Here is a 24,343-nt window from a genome sequence, read left to right on the forward strand (position 1 = left end):
TATGTTTTCACGAGAGGAGGACCATTTCTTAGATTTTAATTTTAGAGTTTACTTTTCTCAAAAGCAAAACAAATTTGGTTCCGGGAAATCTGGTTAATATAGTACTTCATCCCTGTCCGTCCTTGACCAAAGAATGATGGGATCTGAACCAGTCGTTTGTGCAATTAATTGCTGGGTGATGTAAATTACTCATCATTCATCCCCTGATGATCGCACTCGTCATTTTTATGACGAGTTAACGCTTGGCAATGCGAAAGGTACACAATAAAATTATGGAACTAAACTGCAGAAAATGACAATGGTCACTCGTTGGGTTTTGTGAACCGTTGAATATGAATCATGGCTGGGTGTTAGGATAATTACCTGTCTATCTGAAGTATTAGTCTGAATACAATATGCGAAGTCCTCTGTTGGCTTCTCCAATTTGTCGACGAGAGCGTCGTTTCACTTCTGACCTACTGCTCTCCTGACCACTTCTTCTCTCTCTCTCCAATCCCAAAAGTCAGTCCCCTCTCAGCTCGTCTAACCTCTATATCACTAGGCCATCGAGCTCTTCCTCTATGCCGAATCGTGTTTTTTAATTGCCACCATGCAAACCGCTGACTCTATAACCAGAAGAATTACCTGTTTCCTGAATGCTCAGGAGGTTTGCATGGCACAACACTGTACATTGTAAACATGCCTCAGAGGCTGAGACAACTGAGGAAAACAAGTGAATGTCCTGGTCAACGTGAAGCATTCAGAGAGTCTTAATAAAATAAACATATAATCTCAGGGATTGATACGTTCTGCAGCGGTGGAAAAAAATTTCCATGTTGAAAATTTAAAAGTCAAATCGCAAAGCTGGACATGACCCAGGTTCGCCAATTCCATGTATTTTCTTAGAAAAACAAACATACAAAATATATATAAAAAAACAACAAAACATAGCCTTCATTTGATTTCCTAACCCAAAAAAAAATTCCATTCCCTAAAACATCACAATCAATAAAAACAAGTACGCACGTCGATATGATATAAAAACAATATTATGTATGATTATATGACTAGTAATTACAAAAATTTATGTCATTAAGTGATATTACCCGCGAAGTAACGCAATTGTGCGTGCGTAAGTTGTTTTAATGTAGAATTGCTCGTTTCTACGAGTCGCAAGCGCGTGGTCATTAGTCTGTGCAAGGCTTGGCTTCCCATGTAAACAATACATGAAATGGCCGCAGTTCTCGCAAGGAAAACTAGAGTCAAAATGTTTCTGTGGAAGTAAGCCCAATGGGGACCCTTCAAATAACTTGTAAAACTAAGAAAAGGTTTATAAGTAAGTACACAAAACGTGGATTGTCACATATGTGAGTGAAACGTAAAATAAGCATGTATACACAAGTGTTCGCTGTAACATTACCATTATATACATTATCATTATGTCTGCATATGAAAGCCTGGGTACACCAAAAGGTAATATGTTGTGCTAAATGTATAGCCACTTTACTTATGACCAAACGAAAGGAAAATATTGGTATGCACTGTTTATATCAAATCTTCCCTTCGTTGTAAGCCAAATAAGCTTCTTCAAATATATAAACTTTCAATGGCTATCTTACTAATTCCTATGTATGAGTATGCAATGTTCGATACCCATAATTATTGACACTGAATAACTGTCGCAGGCAAGAACCCTAAATATAATGTTCGATTTTCTTGCCTATTGTATTATGTACACTGTAATGTATATATAGCTTTGTATTTATATAGCCTTGTAAATACTGCTGCTTAACTGCACAAAAAAAATCTTGCAAGTATCTACCAACTGTCTACTCTAATTGTATACATCAGAAAATTGTCCGGTGTCAAAATGTGTTGCTTACTATGTTCCATGTTGGTGAAACAACAATAACTGCTTGGAAAAAACCTTTGCATAAAACATTGGCACTAAAGCACACTTCTTGAAATGTTCCAAAGTGCTGTAGTTATGCTTGTTATTGCTTGCATGTTCGGTTGGTTATCCATGGTGAAAACTTATTCATAAAAAAAATATACACTAGTTGTTGCTAGCGCAGGTTAATTGACACAACTGGCACTTGTCGCCTCCTTGTAGTATGATGTGAACTATAATGCATGTTAAAAACTGGCTAGCATGCATGGTACGGAACTGAACATGTGAAGAAGGGCTATGGAAAAGTATTGTTTCCCATAATGCACGGTAAATATCCACATAAATACACATGACATGAGCTCGCATGTGTATGTGTGGGAAAACACTGTAGCACAATTTGAACAACAATTCTGTAATTATTGTTGTGACCAAGACTGCTGCTTGTGGGAAATATGTTTCTCTGCTTCTTTTCTTCTTTGTATAGCTTGTCTGCTTGACTTAGTTTGGGGCAATGTAAAATGTGTAATAAATTAACTGCAAACAGTGTGGAGGGAAATTTCATCTGGTTCCTTCACTAGGTGTTGTTGATAGTCTGTAATCCACCAAACTATGAAATTCATGGTTGAATACACTCTTCCCTGGTAAAAATGTAGTCCTCTTATAGTATGACTTAAAAGTGTCTGCATGCCTCCCTCAAGTTGTTGGTGACGAGTCTCTCTGCATGGTAATTGACTGCATCTGCGGATGTCCTTCATAAAAAATGCCCATAATTGATGTAGGCATTGCTCGTCCACGTCGTTCCGTATAGACAGGTTAGGTTAAAATAAAAGGAAAATTATAAAAATGAAAGGAAACTACGTGGGATAGGTTTATTTAATTCTGGTATGCACACAAAACCAAACTCATTCCATTGCCTTTTCTTAAAATTAAATTAAATTAAATTGCCTCATCAAGATAAAATAGGATTAAAATAAATTGATTAAATAACTGCCATAACTCTTTGAAAATAAATAAGGAGAATATAAATAAAATATACAATCGTAGTTAAAAATATTAATATCCATGATTGATGTGTTGCCTTAACTTATTAATTATTACTGTGCTGCTCTGATTGAACCTGTCTCGTGAGTTGATAGTGCTTATACAAATAATACCCTAGGGTTATCGTTAGCAATAAATTCCAAATAACAAATACTAATATAGACATGGGCAAAGGGTTTAAAACTAATTCCTGAAATGAAATGCCCTTACTAATCGATTGATTAAGTTGCTTTAAGGCAAGTTCAAGCGGAGTCCATTGGGGAATAGTGAAATCAGATAAATTCTTGGAAATATCAAGTGGTAATTCAACTTCCTTCATTTTTACCTGTTCAAAAGCTAAAATTCTGGTATGTAAAATTTGTTGATCCACAATAATCTGAGAAAAATCCTGATAATTAAAAAATATAGATTGCAAAAGTAAGTCTTGCAAGCATGTTCGGAATTCTGTTTAAATTTTTAAAAAAATTATTATGTTGTGAACCCTTAAAAATAAATATATAAAATTCGAGTTGCGCAAAGCAAGCTATTAGTGTCCTAAGAGGTTGCTTTGGCAAGCCTCTGATGGCCTCCTAATAAATGATAGGCCGGTGCAATTTGCTGTGGTTCATTAATATGCAATGTAAAACAGAAAATTCAGTAAATGCTACTTCGGACTTTCGTTGAAACTCCAGGTGGTAACAAATATAGCATCAAAAAATTGAAAGAGTGAAATTCAAATCTTAAAATAAAAATAATAAACTTTCTCAATTCCAAATTTCCCTAAAACAAAAGAAATTTAACCACTCAAAACTTCTCGAGTCCACCGTATACTTCAAATCACTTGGTCTTATAGACAGACCCGCCGGGGAAAAATATACTTGACTCCTATAAGAATGGTGCGTCAATCCCTTAGGTTTGTCCAAACAAAATAGATCGAGAATAGTTATGCAATAGATTAGAATATAAATACAAATTACTAGTTATTACCTACTGTACTAAAATTAACATGAAGTTAATCAGTAAGAAGTAATAAATTCATTGCTGCTTCGTAAGTGAGCTAAATTTCCTAATAATAATAAACTCTCAAATTATAACCTTTGTGGTAAAATACACTGTTAACATTTGGAAAGGCTAACGGTGCCGTGGCGACTTTTGCTGCACATGCCTGTGCTAATCACTGAAGTTTAGTCCGGGCATGTTGCTGAAAATTTTGATTACTCTATGTGCATAAAATGCTAAAATTGCCCTTTTATAAAATTTTCCTGATTTCGATCGAAATTTCGTTTCACTTTATCGTGATTCTAATCAAAATGCGAGTCGATTTCCCAAAAAATTTACTTACTATAAATATCTCCCTGAAAAACGGGAAAATTTTACAAGAACAAGTAGATGAGTGTCCCGGGTTGGCCAACCGAAAATGGGGCTCCGTGGGGCTCGCAGTGTTGCCAACTCCTCACTCGAAAACATCACCAAGGTTTTTGTTTTTGGGTATAACCTAACCTCAAGCAAGGAGTTGGCAACACTGCTTGAGGCTTTCTCGCAGTGTTGCCAACTCCTCACTCAAAAAATCACCAAAGTTTTTGTTTTTGGGTATAACCTAACCTCAAGCAAGAAGCTGGCAACACTGCTTGAGGCTTGTTTTAATGGTTTGCTCTTGTAAGGCATGAGCCTTATTTTCTTGCAGTGTGGCCAACTCCTCACTTGAAAAAATCACCAAGGTTTTTTGTTTTTGGGTCTAACCTAACCTAAAGCAAGGAGCTGGCAATACTGCTTGAGGCTCGCCTTGCAGCGTGGCCAACATCTTACTCGAAAAAATCACCAAGGTTTTTGTTTTTGGGTCTAACCTAACCTAAAGCAAGGAGCTGGCAATACTGCTTGAGGCTTGTCTTGCAGTATTGCCAACATCTTACTCGAAAAGTCACCAAGGTTTTTATTTTGGTCTAACCTAACCTAAAGCAAGGAGCTGGAAATACTGCTTGAGGCTTGCTTTACAGTGCATAAAGCAATTTGCCAACCTACTGGTACTTTTGCCATAGCTTTTTACAAAAAAAGAGAGAGGAAAAAAAGGGAAGAGTTAAACAACCGACAGTGTTGCCAACACCTACCTACAGCTTTTTTTTACTTGGCAAGGGTTTAGCTAATTTATACACTGGCGCAACATACACACACTGGGCAAGGAGAGCCGGCAACAAATATATATTGCCGTAAAAGAGAGAGAGGGATGGATGGATGGCAATACAGTATGTGTGTGCGTGTGTGTGTATAATATGTAGCATTATTAACTAGAGTGTGTTGGCAACCCATCTACAACTAAAAAAAAGAGATATGCCAATATTGCTGTACGATAAAGAGGGAGACCTAGAGCTGGTAATAGTGGTGAGCGAATATGTATTATTTCCAAGTCCCGGGCGCCAATGTATATCGTAACTTTTGTAAACCTCTCTCGCGGGAACGATGTGCTGCACATGCACGTGCGTGCTTTTTTATTATTTTTGTATTGTGATGCAAACAAACAAATAATAATTGTTTTTTTTTTAGGATTTCTGGCCTCTATAACCTCGCCAGGGTGCGTGGGTGCTCAACACCAGTTCTAACGGTCATGGCTATCAAAAGCCCAATGCCTCTGTAGAGTTTTGTGAGTTATTATTTTTTTTAATTTGCGCATCGAACTAATTTATATTGGATTTTGATCGTTGTGTGCAGCGTTAATTTGATCAGAGGTGCCTTATCGGTTGGATTGTTGTTATTCTGCAGCACCGTCGAGGTAAAATCCAAATTGTATATGTGCTTGTCGAAATGCTTTTGTATGCGTGGAAGGGTGTGCTTGGACCAGTGGGGAAATTTATTTTTCGCACCGAGGTCTGTCGCGGAAGTCTTCGTGCTTGAATTGTGCGAGGGGGTTGTTGTCGAAGATTCGTCCAATAGGAGTTGGCAACACTGACTAGTTGCTTCACAAATTTTTTGTTTTTTAAATATATGATATTTCACAGGCGAGGCTAACCTACAAGTTACAAGTTGACGGCGTAATCTTCTATAAGATGATAAGTATGCAATAAGATGAAGAAGACGCTAACTGGCAATAGCGGTGTTAATGTTTCCAGCTCTCTACCTCCTCTCACCGGGCCTCCTCCCCCTATGGTGCAGTGGTATTTAAGGATTCGATACACGCACAAGTGGTTCTTGAAACTGTAGGTCCACCCCCGATTAGTTTTACTTACAGGGGGGGGCTCTTGTAAACACCATGGGGGCGAAAAAAGGCATACTTCTGTTTTTCCACATGTATGTATGTATGTAATGCGATTTGTGTGGGGGTTAAAATTTTGAATTTACGGCTTAATTAATCTGCATGAATGCTTAATGTTTGATTTTTTTTATTTCTAGTTCGATATGAGATACACACAATTTTATTTTTTGAAGTATAGTTAATATTACCTAGTTTGGGTTAAGCTGTAACATACAACTAGCGATCGATACGACCACCTGACACACAGACAGAGAGAGTGTGAGCAAATTCAAAGTGTGATCTATCGTGAACTAAACTATCCTCACTCACCCACCCACATATAGTTTTACAGGTAACTCAAAAAGCAGAAAATAGTATATAGCATGACAGGATGATCTATTGTAAACTAAACTAACCTCACTCGCCCACCCACATATAGCCTTATAGGTGACTCAAAGGCAGAAAGGCGGCTATATCACTTGTAAGGGCCAACACACAAGATCTATTGCAAACTAAATTAACCTACGACATAAACCATGGACACATCTTCCAGATAGGGTATAAGCAACTCACCTCTTGCAATTGTATAACGGGGAAAATTAACCTACAGCTGGCAACACTGTTTGAGTTGTTTTCGATGAGCCAAACTTATATTTTGCAAATAGGCTAAAGCTAATTTTTTACAGCTAGAAGCTTGAAACATATACCCTCGCAGATTATGCCAACTTATCTTATGTAAAAATATTACCTAGTACAGTTAAGCTGTGACATACAACTAACGATCGACACAACTACCTGACACACATACGGAGAGAGTGAGACAGCTTATATGCAATATATTCCTACACATGTACTGGGTTTAAAAGGTAACTTGCAACAACTATTTCACTCACCCTCCTATCAAAATCTTCTAACCACATGTTTTTGATACTTGCTGCCAGAACATGGTGGTTTTAGACTGTAAATTCAACCTGATTATTCTATTTGTGCATGATGCCTGCATTTGGAATATTTTATTCTTGGCATATGGTATTTTGCGTGCTCCAGTAATCTTGCGCTCGATTCACGGAAGCTATGACGTGTATTTCCTGTTTTGCGAACATGCGAGAATTTTTCACAATAGATAATATATTGCAAGAGCGAGTTGTTTGTGTATATAAATCTAGTTTTGGAAATGGACGTGAATATAATGTCAAAAATTATTGCATAACTTAAAAATATTGATATTTATTGCACTAGCAAAGGTAAATGTGGAATGCCCCGGCCCCTCAGCTGTTAGGTTAAACACCATAAAAATTTCATTACTGATAGCAAGCATTCTCATATCGACAAAACAGATCTAGTAATGAGCTGTCTTGCAAGTCACCCGAGTGAAGGAATATGATGCCACTATAAACTGTAAACAAGATATGCAGTCCCTCGCATGAGATGTACGAGGCTTATGAACCTCGACCTATAGAGTTGTACAATGGATGTTTTTTTTTTTTTTTTGAGCATAGCGGTGTGTTTTCGCTTATTTCAATGTCATCGAGCGGGCATGTAAAGAAGGGGAGAGAAAAAAAAGAGGAGGAGGGGTTATAACGGATAATTCATATTTTGATTTTAATATTTTTGCTAGTCACGATTCACCTGCTATCTAGAAGGACACTGGATGATGGCTAAAAGCGAGTGAAGGAGAGAAATGTTATTTTTTTTATTTTTTTGATTGTGTGTGATGAAATAGTTTTAGATAATAATAGTAGGCTAATAGAATTGTAGAAAACGGCTGTATCGTGATGCGAGGCTGAAAGCAATTTCGAAAGCAGTCTCGGGCATCTTCGCGTTCAGCTAACAAGGAAAATGCACATGGAGGGTGTAACGGTATTGTCCATGGATGGTTTTTCTGAATAAACATACATATCAGTTTTTGTAGTAGTGGGAAACATGATAGGATAAGGACCGGAAAGGAAGAGCTCTCTTCAGCAGATTTGTTTACACTTAAACCTAGCTCAACATGAGCATATGAGCTGTTTGCTCTAGTGTGGAACTCTGCCTAATCCAAGATTTTTGTAAAAATGCCTTCTCAGAAAGGAAGAGCTCCTTAGATTGATTTGCCTATACTTACAAAAGGCACTTCTGTGAGATTGTTGTCCATAATCCTGTCAAAAATATGCCCCTCTTGATATTTTTTTTTTACCCACACCTAAAACTAGGCCACCCTCACCTATATACACACCCACACCCACACCTACACATATTTACTTCCAATTTAAGTTCAATTGGACCTCATCCTCAATCCAATATTAAAACAATGCAATATGCAGAGAACCTCTAGAATTGCTCCGTGACTCTCTCATTTCTTACATCATAAACATATGATTTTTCTCCTATGAGAATAACACTACATATGGTGTCATCAGGTAAAGCCTCATGGAATTCACAGATAATTTTAATATTTGTCCTGTCATTCACCACAACCTGTTTCCTTTTTGAAGAGTTAATTACAAACATGGGTCTCTGTGCTTTGAATTCATCTGGTGTGTAGTACATGTCAGTATTGCCAATTGTAGAAAACAGTAAACAAAATTTGCTTGTTTTAGAGATATTCCAAAAATATATAAGCAACAACAACAGGGGCCATCTATGAGCAAATGTCTAAACTCGGTGAACACTTGGGAACAAGCCAACTTTTTTCAATACTACATCATTTTTAACTCTTTCTGTTAGTAATAGGGAATGGTAGTAAGCATTAGACAAAGTACTTTGGAGCCGAATATGCCTTTCTTAAGACGTCGTATATTACTAAAATATCTTTAATTCACATATTTCTCATACCGCCGTATCTTGTTCTATTAGGTCTCTTCAAGAAAATTGCCAATTAGTGAAAATTAATTGAGCACAACAGGTGCTAATAGGGCAAGCATACAATGATATGGGGATATGTGAATTGCTGGTTTCTTCGATTCAGATAAATGGATCGAATTGAAACTGGGATATTTTGCATTTTCTTATACAAAATCTGTTACATCCAGCTTATTTGTTGTAATCCACTCTTATTTAGGGTCGGGCCTATACCTGTCACAGCTTGTTATACAAAAATCAATACATAACACTCAGTACTGGGTCAGTGCCTTCTGGGACATGCATGTTCGTGCAGCCATTTGTGCTAGGTCAGTGCCTCTGCCTCTGAAGGTCGCTGCTTTCTTCTCAAGACCCGGTTTTCAACCGGCCTGGGAATCAATATATTGATTTCTTCTTTTGTATTCAGCAATTCTATTAGTAGTTTTATTGCCAATTGGAGGAGCAGTTCTTTAAATTCCCGCATGGCGCTGTGAGCATCGGATTGCTGTGAGCATTGGATCAATATATTAGTACCTCGGATTCCCGAGGTGTGGGTGTGTAGGGGTTAGTTCTTGCGAGCGCCAGGGTATGGCGTGCAGTGCTGATTGCATGTGCACCCAGCAGAAAAATGGGAGGTACGCACAGGAGAAAATACTCCAGCCATGCAGAGTCACCTACAAGTGGGGGATAGAACCTGAACAGGCTCCACCAAAGTATAGGAGATTTGAAGCATATAATTTGGCGAAATAACCCAAGTAATGTCATAGAAACAATATACACTAATACAATAAAAGCCAAATTTTTGGCAGGGGGGCCAAAGTGGTTCCTAAATACAATATCTCAAGAACTAATTTACATAGAGCTATGCAGTTTTTTTGTCTGCACTGAACCCAACTGATCCAGTATAGAGATTAGATTTAAAACCCAGGAAATTTTATATAAATACCAAAGCGAGAAATATTAACACACATACATACATACACACATACACACACACACACACAAAGCACAGTGCTGAACCCAACTGATCTAGTATAAAGTTTTGAATTGAAACCCGGGAAATTGTATATAATAAACAAACAACAAAAATGCCAAATCAAAAATATTGCAATCAGTGCAATAAAAATATATTTAGCTCTAATTGGGCCAGACACCAAAAGATTTGTAACCCAGGCAAATACAGAACTCCCACAAAAATATGCCCCAAATGCAATAGAAAATACAGCATGCAATACTTCACATATACACATAAAAATACTTGTTCTGCACAGTCATCAACATTGCCCCCACAACCATCTACATCTGGTCTCAAAAGGAAGCATGAAGCACCTCTTAATGCCAGAGCAGCAAAGCAGCCACGCTATGAACCACCTATCCATAGCAGTTTTAATAGCCAATTAAGAGATTACCGGTTTGTATCAGAGCCAAGATGTGGCATTGAGAATTTTTTGAACAGTAAAAAACCTGATGTACAGGCAATTCTAAATGCACAAAATGGCTCTTATAAGCTGTCCCTCAAATTGTTTACAGAATATAAGAAGCCAAACGGCACAAAATTTACACAGCCCCACATAACAGAAACTGTACCTGTATATTCAAATGCAAATTCAGACACAATAATATGCAGGTTGATAGATCAATTGAACATTAAACACTCTGAATTTGATGCAAGAGAGTCTGGATGGAGCCTATGCGGCTCTTTACACAAGTTATATGTTAATATTTCTGAATTCAGCCCATTACAAGGTTCTACATATTTGCCATTACCTGCTAATATTAAAAACATAAAAGCTGTGGTCAATATTAAAAATAATGATGAGAAATGCTTTTTGTGGTGTATATTAGCTGCTTTGTTTCCAGTTGTAAGGCATCCTGAGAGAATAACTTATTACAAACACCATGAACATGATTTTGACGATGCAATGGAGGGTTTAGAATATCCAATGTCTGTACAGAATATTGATAAATTTGAAAAAAGAGCCAGGGATATGAACGGCAAACAATTATCTATTAATGTTTTTATTTGCTCCACTGGCCGTGATAATTGCTCAATAGAACCTCTCAGAATCAGTGCATTTGATGATGAATCTGCTATTCCGATTGATTTGCTCTTAATTGAAGGGGATGGCAAATATCATTACACTCTGATACATAATCTTGAAGCTTTAGTGAGAACACAACTAGACAAATCTAATAGAATATTCAAGTTGTGCAGAAGATGTTTACATATATTTGATGGTCAAAAAACAACAAAAAAAGTTCCTGAATGTAATACAGAAATTGCCAAAAACAAGTTAATTGAGCATCTGAAATACTGTGGCAATCATAAACCTGTTCATATGGTGATGCCCAATCCAAGTGAAAAAGCAACATTTAAAAAGTTTGAAGCCTTGTTGGAACACCCAGCATATATTGTCTGTGATTTTGAATCAATCCTCAAATCTCTTGCATCCTGCAAATCCGGATCCTGAAGAATCTTCAGTTACACCATATCAGCTACATGAACCTTCCAGCTTTTGTTATGTGGTTGTACAGGATGGTGTTGTTACCAAAGAAAATTCATACTTGGGGCCAGATGCCATCAAAAAATTTGCACATAGAATAGAAAATGAGTGCTAGGACATAGCATCTAATATCTTATTAAAATCAAAACCTATGTTGCCTTTAACAGAGAAACAGATTGAGGATTTCAACAATGCAGAAAAATGCCCACTATGTGATTCTAAATTTTTAGATACAAATATCAAGGTGCATCACCATTCTCATACAGATGGTCGATATAAACAGGCCCTGTGTAATAGCTGTAATATTAAGATCAAGAGACCAAGATTTGTCCCCATATTTTGCCATGGAGCATCCAATTATGATTTCCATCATTTGATCAGGTACGAGGGGTTTGAGAAGCAGAATTTAAATATTTTAGCTGAAAATGATGAGAAATATATATCTATTAGCAAAACAATTAAAGTTAATGGATTTTCTATTCAAATAAGATTTCTTGATTCTTACAGATTTTTATCTGATAGCCTGGATACACTGAGCACTCGATTATCTGATGGTGAATTCAAAATCACACGTGCAGTGTTTCCAAATCAGGACCCGAAATCAATTAGGCGGAAGGGTGTATATCCATATGATTATGTTACAGATTTTTCTAAATTTAATGAGTGTTCTCTGCCTCCACAACATGAGTTTTACAGCAAAATCAGAGGATCTGGAATCACTGATGAGGATTATCACCGTGCCCAATTGGCGTGGAACAATTTCAAATGCAAGACATTTGGTGATTATCACATGGCGTATTTGAAACTTGATGTGACTATCTTAGCTGATATATTGCAGGCATTCAGAAAATTTTGTATGCAAAATTATGGACTGGACCCAGTGTATTTTTACAGTGCCCCGGGCCTAGCATGGTCTGCAATGTTTTTAAACACCAAAAAGCAATTGGATCTGATCCAAGATCAAGATATGTACCTGTTTATGGAGGAAAATATAAAAGGAGGCATGGTGCAATGTTCTCAGAGATATGCCAGAGCAAATAACAAATATATGCCTGATTATGATCCAGAATTGCCATCAAATTATATATTGTATGTGGATGCAAACAGCCTCTATGGTCATGCCATGATGCAAAAACTGCCATATGCAGGGCTTGAATGGGTCGAAGATTTCAATATTGAAGATCTTCAGAACTATGATGACAGTAATTATGGCCTGTTCTTAGAGGTTGATCTGACAATTCCAGATTATTTACATAACAAATTTTCTGATCTGCCCCCAATTCCCGAGGTTCAGTGCTCACCTGGCTCTAAACAGAGGAAATTGATGATGACACTGGAGGCAAAACAGGGCTATGTCATATATTACAAGAACCTCCAGTTCCTGATGCATCATGGTGTTCAAGTAACCAAACTTGGAAAAGTTTTGAGGTTCAGGCACTCAGAATGGTTGAAACCATACATTGATACAAACACGGAGCTTCGAACATCTGCAAAGAGCGAATTTGATAAGAGCTTGTTTAAATTGATGGTAAATTCTGTGTATGGCAAAACAATTGAAAATGTCAGAAAACATACCAATGTTAAAATAATTACTGACCCCAGCCTGAGCAAAAAATTGGTTGCAAAGCCCAACTTCAATTACAGAAGAATTTATAATGAAGATATGGCACTTTTCAACATGAAAAAAACAAGAATTAAATTTGATAAACCTATTTATGTAGGGGCTGCAATATTGGAATTGTCCAAATTACATATGTTAACATTGTATTATGATGTGCTGAAACCTTTTTATGGTGATAATGTAAAACTGATGTACATGGACACGGATAGTTTTATTCTTGATATTAAAACAGAAGATGTTTATCAAGATATGTCACAGCCTGAATTGTTTCAATATTTTGATACCAGTGAATTGCCAGACTATTTGAATATTCAACACCACAACAAAAAAGTGCCCGGCAAGTTAAAAGATGAGACACTTGGTGATGTTATTGTGGAATTTGCTGGGTTAAGTGCCAAGATGTACAGTTTTAAAACATGTAGTGGTGTTGCTGCCAAAAAGGCCAAGGGCATTGGCAGAGTAACTGTGGAAAAAGAGCTCCAATTTGAGGATTACAAAAATTGCCTCAAATCCCAGAGTTCAATCAAAACATCAGAATCCAGAATTCAGAGTGTGGATCACTCATTGACTTCAAATGTTGTAAGAAAAGTGGCTCTGGACCCACATGATGATAAGAGATGCATTTTATCATGCGGCATACATACTTTACCATGGGGTCATTGTGATTTGAAAAATGGCAATCAATGCCCAATTCCAGAGCATGATTTGAAATAAATAAACATGCCTATGAACTTATTTGGGTTCAAAAAACAGGCTATTATGGAGCTGCCGACACCACAACCCTCTTCTGATATGCTGTCTAAACTGAGTGGCTTGTTAATTATTCATCTGAACAGCATACTTACAGATGTTGATGAGGAGACAGGCAAAATATTGTACATATTTAACAATAATTTAAATTATTACCAATTACCTGTAGGTGGGCAATTGCAATTTATTACAACCCCTGAGGGTGATGTTAAAATTTTAGTAGGGAGAAATATTTACAGAATTAAGCACTCAAACATGGTTTCTGGCACTGTTTATACTGTTTCTGCTGGTGACTGCTTATATATTGAGGTCCCTGGATCCTATGATAAGCTTATACCTTTTTTTATAGAATTAAGAATCAGATACTCTATAATAAATAACTACTAAACAAAATGCCTAATGATATTTTTGGCCATACAAGACATGAAGATCACAGTGATGAGATTCTGATGCTTGATGTCAGAGTCAAGAAATTAAGAAGTGATTTACAAGCTTTACAAACCACTCTCAATGCCAGTCTTCAATTAGAAATTACAAATTTACAATCACAATGCATGGACCCTCTTCTTAAAATTGATTCTGAACTTAAACTGCTGCTTCAGAAATATACTGATTTGGCGACATTAGATAATTTTCAAAGTTTAGAAGAAGCAGTTGCAGCTCTTCAAACCAAATTTAAGACCCAGGCCACCAATTCTGAGCAATTGAAACAGCAATTGGAAGAGCAGATAAATAATGTCCAGACACAACTCCAAACAATTGTCAAAAGCATAAAATCGCAAGAAGATTTTGATCTAGTAATTTCCACTCTAAAAGAACAGATTCAGTCACTCCAAATACCTAATCTGGATCCTCTGAACAATGCCATAGCCGAGGTTAAAGAAAAAATTGAGACACTTGAAAATTTTATGAACAATTTGCCATCTTCTGATGCTTTGAATGCAATAACTCGGAGTGTAGCAAATATTAAGCTGCAACTTGAAACATATGAAGATTTTGGAAAAATTCAAAGTTCCATAACCCATCTTGAAGGTACAATAGCAGCAGTGCAAAGTGATTTGGCAAATGTACTAGAATCCAGATTGCCTGGGATTGTAGATACCCTTGTCAGTGTCCAGCAACAAATCACAAAGCTTGAAAACCTCAACACTGAATCTGAACTATCTCATTTTCATCACTTGATAGATGATATCCAAACAAAACTTGAAATTTTACAACAATCCACACCCTCTCAGGCAGATATAGCCCTGCTCCAAAATGCTATGCAAAATGTGGCTGATGCTTCTGAATTACACAATGTAAAATTGGCACTTGAATTTTTGCAAAATACAGTATCAAATCTTCCTACATCACAGGAACTTAAAAATATTAAGAGGGCAGTAAATAGGATATTGAAATCAGAAGATATCAAGAATATCCAAGCAGAGATCAAACATCTCACCCAGACAGTGGCCACTCTTCCAACAAATCAACATATTAATGAATTGCATGCCCTGTTTGAGGATATCAGAAGGCAGGTCCATGATCTTACAGCTCAAAATTCAAAATTGGCAATTGTTGAAAATTTGCAACAAATTGTAGCTAATATCAAGCAACAGCTAGGGACCATGGAATCCAATCAAGCAAATGCTCTGTCTGTTTTTGCTACCCAGCTTCAAGAAATTGTGCAACAATACAAAAAACTTGCTGTTGACATAAGAATCAAGCCTGGGCACGATGAGATTGTTAGAACCATCAATGAGCACCTTGAATCTGTAACAAGCAGATTGCTAACAGCAGAAAAAGAAATAACAGGCATAATCGAGAATCCAAAACATTCAGTAATTCTTGAATTGTACAGCATCCCCAACAAAGAATATGATTCTCCATTTACACCGGGTGGCAAAATATATATGCTGTCCCCTGCACAATTTTATTATCAGTTTTTTGTTGGGGGCACATTGAGACCAATCAAGATCAAATATTGGCTTCAGCCACAGGCACACCACTACCCTACATTATCAATAACAAATGCTAACAACAAAGTGAAAATCAGCAGTGTAGAATTGGAGGATTTTACAGATCCCAATACATTAGAAACAGCCTATACTGAAGATGATGGCACTTTGGAATTTAAAATACAGATAGGGGACAAATTATATTTAGAAAATCCTGCAGTATCAGCTGCTGAACACCCTATAGTTGCAATATTCTTGTTTACATATTATGTCTAGACAAATTATTGTTGATGAATTACACAGACAAGCCAGACATAATTTTAAGAGACTGCCAGTAGTCACAAAGGGCATAGATGATTTATGGCAAAGCGACTTGATTGAAATGGCAAGTGGGCAGTTGAAAAACTTAGACAAAATCAACAAGGGCTACAAGTATCTACTCACTATCATAGATACATTTTCAAAATTTGCCTGGGCTGTACCACTCAAATCCAAGACTGGGACATGTGTTACAGAAGCTTTTAGGACAATCATCAATCAGAGTGGAAGATCCCCGCGCTATTTGCAAACAGATAATGGCAAAGAATTTTATAATTCAGTGTTTCAACAATTTATTAAAAGCCAGGCAATAAAACATTATTCGAGTTACAGTGATCTCAAAGCCTCAATTGTAGAGAGATTCAACAGAACCTTAAAAAATCTTATGTATAAACAATTCACACTTCAAGGTAATTATAAATGGATTAATATTCTTCCAGAACTTCTACATAAATATAACAATTCTGTCCATTCCACAATCAACATGAAACCCTCTGAAGTAATGAGCTCATCTGATGAGCAAAAATTGATCAGTACTGTTTATTATCCTAAATATCATCCAACAACAAGAAAGGCCAGATACAAGATTGGGGATCAAGTAAGAATAAGCAAATATAAGCACTTATTCAAAAGAGGCTTTACAAGAAACTGGAGCACAGAATTATTTACAGTGGTTCAGGTTAAACCCGGGACCCTTAACACATATATAATAAAGGATCACAGAGGAGAAATTCTCAAAGGCAGGTTTTATGAAGAAGAGCTCAGCAAAACTAAACAGCCTGACACATATCTCATAGAAAAAATCATCCGCAGAAAAGGCAACAAGTTACTTGTCAAATGGCTGGGTCATCCGGAAAACAGCTGGATCGATGCAAACAAAATAATAATATGAACACCTGGGATGTTATAAAAAGGCTGCCAGAACCTGAACAGCAGAATAAGAGAAATGGAAAATTGCTACCTGATAATATTAGGTGTCTTATTGTTGGGCCATCTGCTTGTGGTAAAACTACACTAATGGTTGATAATTTTTTATTGGCACCCAACTGGTTAGACTGGAAAAACAGGCACTTGTATATCTTCTCTAAGAGCTTGGAACAATTAAAATATCAGCAGCTGATGAAGCTATATGATGGACTGGATATAGCCACTTTTGAACCAGATGTTAAGCCACTTGATGACTGTCTCGATAATTCTGTTGTTGTGTTTGATGACATTATACTGGATAATCAAAACAAGGTTAGGAATTTTTTTACACAGGGCCGACACAAAAACATTGATTGCTTCTACCTGGCACAGACTTTTTCAAAAATACCCAAGCAACTGATCCGAGACAACAGCAATTTTATATGTGTGTTTCATCAGGATCATACCAACCTCAAACACATACATGATGAATATGTAGGTGGGGACTTGAGCTACAATGATTTTTCCAAATTTTGCAGCAAGTGCTGGAACCAGGACAGTTATGGGTTTGTCACAATTGATATGACAAGAACACCTAACAGTGGCAAATACAGAAATAAAATCAACAATTTTCTAGACGTTGAAACATTTTCTAGACGTTGAGACGTATATAAATAAACATGAAAAGGCCAATAATTGATGATCTTAAATTAAGAGATTATCTTGTAAAAAGATTTAAGGGATGGAAATCAGAGAACCGAGGAATTTATGAAAAACACAAACAAACAGAACAGCCTGTAATTGATGCTATTAATAATTTAGGTAAGAATATCAAAACTGTTACAGAGCAGAATCAAAATTTGCTCACAGAGCTTGTACCTGTAGCTGCAAGGAACATATTAGATTATCCATTCACCCCACTTTCCAGTATTCATACACCTAGTCCTGTTGCTCCTCGAAGAATTGAGGCTAGTCAGGATCCTATTGAATTGGGTCTTCTTGCTCAAAAATATTTAACCACACCTAAAGACAATAAAGATGAGGTGTTTGGCTTATATGCTGACACAGAGCTTGATGGCAGCATCATTCATAGAATTGGCAATTTCAGAGTAACATTTATGGGAGATGATATAATTGTATATTCAGAATCTCGACTTGGAGAAAAAGGTGCTTTTGTTAAGTACACCGGAACACCTGGATTGTGGGAACTGATGACTAGGAAGAGACCTGGCAGCTATACAGATCAAGATTATGAGGATTACAAAGAAATATTAATAAAATCAGATGCTTTATACCAGAACAATGATCCCACACAAAAAAGAGTCAAGTCAAGCAGTGGGGCAAAATACAATAATTTAATCAAGCCCATATGGTCACAGATCAAGATAGGTAGTGGAATCAAACAATACAACACCCTGCCTAAAGAATTTGTTTGGGTTGATGATGTCAGGAAACTTGTAGATAGGTTATTGGTGATAGCTGGGGAGGAAAATGCTGGGAACAACAATTTTTACAATGAAAAGGTTGGAATTATGGACATGATAAGCACAAAATTGTCTAATTTTATAGTGAATGACACTAAGGGGATTGGATATCTCATAAAAATTATTAATACTCTACCACCTAAATTTTGGAATATTTCTGAGGGTCGGGGCCTTGTTAATGACATTATAAACAAGCTGCCATTTGAACTACACATTCCAGGCTATCAATATTGTGGTCCCGGTACAAAATTGGACCATAGATTAAACAGAGGGGATCCTGGTGTTAATCCTTTAGATGCTGCTTGTAGAGACCATGATATTGCATACAACACACATTCTGATCTTGACAAGAGACATGTTGCAGACAAGAAATTAGAAGAGGCTGCATTTGGCAGATTTGTAAGCAAAGATGCTTCTTTAAGTGAGAAAATAGCAGCATTGGGAACCACCATAGCTATGAGCACCAAACAAAAACTGGGGTGGGGGTTGTGAATATATATATATAATAAACCTACAATGAAGGCCAAGGGTGTTATGTATCAAGTACCTTATGCAGGTCTCAAATCTCTTAAAACTATTGACAGTCTCTTAACCAAAAAACAGCGCAAGAAAAAAAATTCTTGTATTGCAAAGGGACATGGTATGAAATTGTTGCTTAGCACCCCCCAATTAAAAAAATTACAGCAATCAAGAAAAAAATCACATGTGGGGGGATTTATATTTACTATCCCTGCCATCTTAGCTGCTCTCGGGGCTGTGGGGAGCTTGGCTGGGGGTTCAGCCGCCATAGCAAAAACAGTAATAGATGCCAAGAAAAATAGGGCAGAATTAGATGAGCAGAAGCGCCATAACCTGGCAATGGAGAAAAAAGGCAAAGGTGTTAAGAGAGCCATGAATAAGTTTAAAAAAAACAAGAGCCGCTTACAAACCAAGATATTGAAGCTTTAATCAAGCCATTAGGCATCAAACATTTTAGAGGTGTGTACATGTCTGATTCTTTGCCAGAACAACCACTCAACAAAGAGTGTGGCATTGTTAATTTGGATAAGTACAAAAATCAGGGCACTCACTGGATCTGTTATCTTAAATATTTAAAAAACGAGGCATTTGTGTTTGATTCATTTGGAGGTGTTCCACCTGAAAATTTAATAAAATATCTAAATTCACCTAATCTTTATTACAATAATGCCCGTGTTCAAAACTTCAAAGATGTTAATTGTGGACATTTGTGTTTATCAGTTCTTAGATATATGTCTCAAATAAATAAACCATCAATTGAAGATTTTCAAAAAGCCTTGTGGTATCTGAAACATCATGGGGGTATTCCATCTCACCAGCCAAAATTCAATATTGAAACTCAAATTACATGATGACATAGTATATCCCAAAACAATAGCTCTCAGAGCATTTTATGGCATGTACCTGATCCCCAATATTACACATCACAACAACACAATTGCAGTTGGGGATGAAAAAATTGTCATCACTCCAGGGCAATATAATCTGTCCACTCTAAATGCTCAATTACCCAGAGGTATAGTTTTAAGTCAAAATTCTGTCACTCACAGAGTAGAAATTGTATCTGCCGCAGAAATAGTGAATCTGGGTACTATAGGAGAGCTGTTGGGATTTGAGAACAACACAAAACTTGAACCAGGCATCAAACACACTGCTATGAATATACCCAAATTCTTAGCCATAGAAACTCTGAATATTCACTGTAATGTGGCTGAGGGTATGATAACCAAATCAAATGGCATAGGCTCTCACAAACAAACAGGCATCATTGCAACATTCAAGCCTAATTCTGAATTCATGGAGCCTATTATCTACAATCCATCACCAACATTATATTTTCCTGTGTGCCATAATAGAATAGATTATATTGAATTGATGGTCACTAATGAAAAAGAAGAATTAGTTGATTTTGCTGGAGCCACAACAACTGCTATCATAGAGATTAATATTTAAATAAAAATACATACAATGGAAAATATTGAGAGTTATGAGCTACAATCATTCCCTCCAAACAGGAGGACATTTGCAAATTTAAATCAACCCAACACAGAAATCGAGGTTGATCTTGATGTAGGGGATGGATTTATACACCCCCACAGAGCAGATCTATACATCAAATTTGATGTTGTAAAGCTCGATGGAACAGCTTATCCTGCAAATTCAAATATAAGACTTGTAGACAATTTTGTGCCGCATCTGTTCTCTGAAATTGAGATCAGAAAGCATGGCGTTGTTATAAACAGAATAGATTATCCCGGCATTACCTCCACAGCTTTGGCTACATTGAAATTATCCAAAACCGAGGCTTCATACTACAAAATAGGCGGATTTGAAGCTGGTGATAAGATATTATCTAAGAACCACACAGTGCTGTTCCCAATGCGCCTGTTGCCAGGATTCTTCTCAGATTACAAAGAAATTATGTGGAAGGGTGGGTTAAGAATCACATTTAGAAGAGCTGCAAATGATAACAATGCTTTGATGAGGTACAGTACAATAAACCCCACAGGAGAAGCTCTGCCTAATACCCTACCAGATGCAGGCAAATGCATTATTCAGACCATGGAGCTAAGAATCCCTGTTGTTGAGTATGAAGCCAGTTATGGTCTTAAATACAAAGCTGATATAATAAAAAATCCACAAATTCCTCTACAATTTTATACATATCAATGCGTACAGAAGCCCGCATCTGGTACATATTATGAGTTTGATGCTACAAATTCATTCTCTAGTATTCAATTTGACATGCCTGATTTTGTGGTAGTATTGTTTCAGACTGGAAGACACAATAATCAGGAAAAAAATTCAAGCAAATTTGATAACTGCAACATCAAGAACATTTATCTTAAAAATGGCAGAAATGAGGTCTTTCCTAGAGAAAATTATAATTTAGACATGTCCAAGGACGATTTCCTTAAATTATATGAAGCATTTACATCCTTCAAAAGAGTCACTACAGGCAATACTGACATGTACTACACACCAGATGAATTCAAAGCACAGAGACCCATGTTTGTAATTAACTCTTCAAAAAGGAAACAGGTTGTGGTGAATGACAGGACAAATATTAAAATTATCTGTGAATTCCATGAGGCTTTACCTGATGACACCATATGTAGTGTTATTCTCATAGGAGAAAAATCATATGTTTATGATGTAAGAAATGAGAGAGTCACGGAGCAATTCTAGAGGTTCTCTGCATATTGCATTGTTTTAATATTGGATTGAGGATGAGGTCCAATTGAACTTAAATTGGAAGTAAATATGTGTAGGTGTGGGTGTGGGTGTGTATATAGGTGAGGGTGGCCTAGTTTTAGGTGTGGGTAAAAAAAAAATATCAAGAGGGGCATATTTTTGACAGGATTATGGACAACAATCTCACAGAAGTGCCTTTTGTAAGTATAGGCAAATCAATCTAAGGAGCTCTTCCTTTCTGAGAAGGCATTTTTACAAAAATCTTGGATTAGGCAGAGTTCCACACTAGAGCAAACAGCTCATATGCTCATGTTGAGCTAGGTTTAAGTGTAAACAAATCTGCTGAAGAGAGCTCTTCCTTTCCGGTCCTTATCCTATCATGTTTCCCACTACTCAGTCTCCAGATGGGACCGGAGTTTTTGTTTTGGTTGGACAAGGGGGTTCAGATAAATGCATGGACATCAAAATAAAAGAAAAAAAATTTACTCCACTGCTCACATGTATTGAGTCTTCCAATAACACACCTCGCGGGGCGTACCTACATGTATGCAAAATATAGTTAATGTCTTATTTCTCGAACCTGTGGTCTGTAGATTTGCTTTTGTTGGCAACAGAAACAGAAAAAATGGCACCATGTTATTGTATACTGATATGGGTGTACTGTAATCATAACAATTTTTCTAGTTAAAAATCTATGTCGAAAAGCAATGTTGGGTGACTTGTCTGTGTTGGGTCTTATTAACAACTTCACAGCTGTACCTGCACAACTCATCGACTACAAGGCAACAATGTTAGGAAATGTGTGCATGGCTCCGAGAATACAATTTAAAATTACTAATGTGGCATGAACCCCCTCCACTTGTGTGTATTTGAATATGCGAAAATTAGACACTTTGAATAATCGATGAGAATAATCATAAAAACAGGTTGCACCTGTATGACGTGTTTAAACTTCAGACGATTTTTGTTAATCTACAAAAGCCAAGTGCAAACGGAGATCACTACGAAAATTGGGAAAAAAAGAAGCGAGGCTATTTTGGCTAATGGGAACGATGAGGATGAATAATGGTTGTTTTGATAAAATTGACGAAGTCAATATGCCTAGCCTAAAATAAAATTCAACAATTAATGTTAAACATTTGCTACTCTGAAATGGCGACGGCTATCATCATAACATCACTTGTTTCTAACCTGTCCATATTGACCCTCTCTCTACCCCTCCATAAATTCGATTCGAAAGGCACAATTATTCCAGTTCTTGAATAAGACTTGCATATGCTCTCAGAAAAAACAAGAGAAGAAATAAATAAATCAAGGCATTTATATTCTTCATCCCCGAATTTTCTTCCTCAACACTGCACGAAGCCTCGAGTTTCGGATATTGTTGTTGTGCGACAGGTTAGGATAGATGAACCGTATGTTTACCGAGGACCAGACGTAATCAAACATTTTTTTTTGAAAAGATAGTTGAAGAGGTTGAGACTATTGGCAGTTTCTTACACGAATCGAAACCAAATGCTCCTATTATCCAGCGATGAACTTCAATCTCACAATAACATTGAAACGTGCCTGGTGTGCGATCAAAGGTTTCACCGACGAGAACCGAAAAGTAATTTCATCATAATTATTTCACCGGAAACTACATCGGTGGAATCTGTAACATAATGTATTCATGTATGTGTTTGACAATCATATATCACTCACTAGAACAATTTTCACATTGTTTTCACTACGTGAGATGATATTTCATTTACATTTACGATAAAATAGAGGTTTGGGTGTAATAACAGTTTTTATTAATTAATTTAGAGATGCATTTTTTATTTGTTGAGTTAATGATTAGGTTAATTTGTTATTTCTCGCGAAAAAAAGAGGGAACCACAGCTGAAAGAAAATACACAACTTGTATTATTGAGGTCAAGAGTTTGTTTTAACATCACTTTTTTGCACACATAGGCTAATCACGACTCGGGATATGTTTAAAATGGAATCTGAAACATTGATTATGCGACCTGACTGGAACTCGGAATAGGACACACTGATTACAAGACGTCGATATATTACCACTTGGCAAGAAATTGTAGTGTTTCAATTCACACACACATACTCACAATTTAAGACATCTAAACTGATCGCAGGCCCAACTGGTGGCTGGCATACACAACTATCCATCCACCAGTCGTCTTCTGGGGCGTGTGTCTCGATGAGTGTCAACAACCTCTATTGTGAAGTAAAATCTGTAGGGGTAACATCACTCTCCAATTACAATGTTGGCAAACTTTCCAACTTCATCGTGAACGACGACAAAGGTATCGGCTACCTGATCAAAATTATCAACATGCTACCTCCAAGATTCTGGAACGTTGCCGAAGGAAAGGGACTCGTGAACGACATCATCAACAAGTTACTTTTCGAGATACATTTACCTGGCTGCCAATACTACGGACCGGGTACCAAACTCGAGAAAAAATTGGAGAGAGGAGACAAGGGTGTGAATCCGTTGGACACACCATACAAAAATCACGATATTGCTTACAACACGCACACGAATTTGAATGCACGTCACGAAACAGACAAGAAATTGGAGCATGCCGCTTTTAGGAGGGTCATGAACAGAGACGCTTTTTTGGGAGAAAAAGTTGCAGCATTGGACACCACCATCGCCATGAACACGAAA

The sequence above is a fragment of the Lepisma saccharinum genome, chromosome 24, assembly GCF_977018435.1.
Source record: "Lepisma saccharinum chromosome 24, izLepSacc3.1, whole genome shotgun sequence".
Classification (NCBI taxonomy): Eukaryota; Metazoa; Arthropoda; class Insecta; order Zygentoma; family Lepismatidae; genus Lepisma; species Lepisma saccharinum.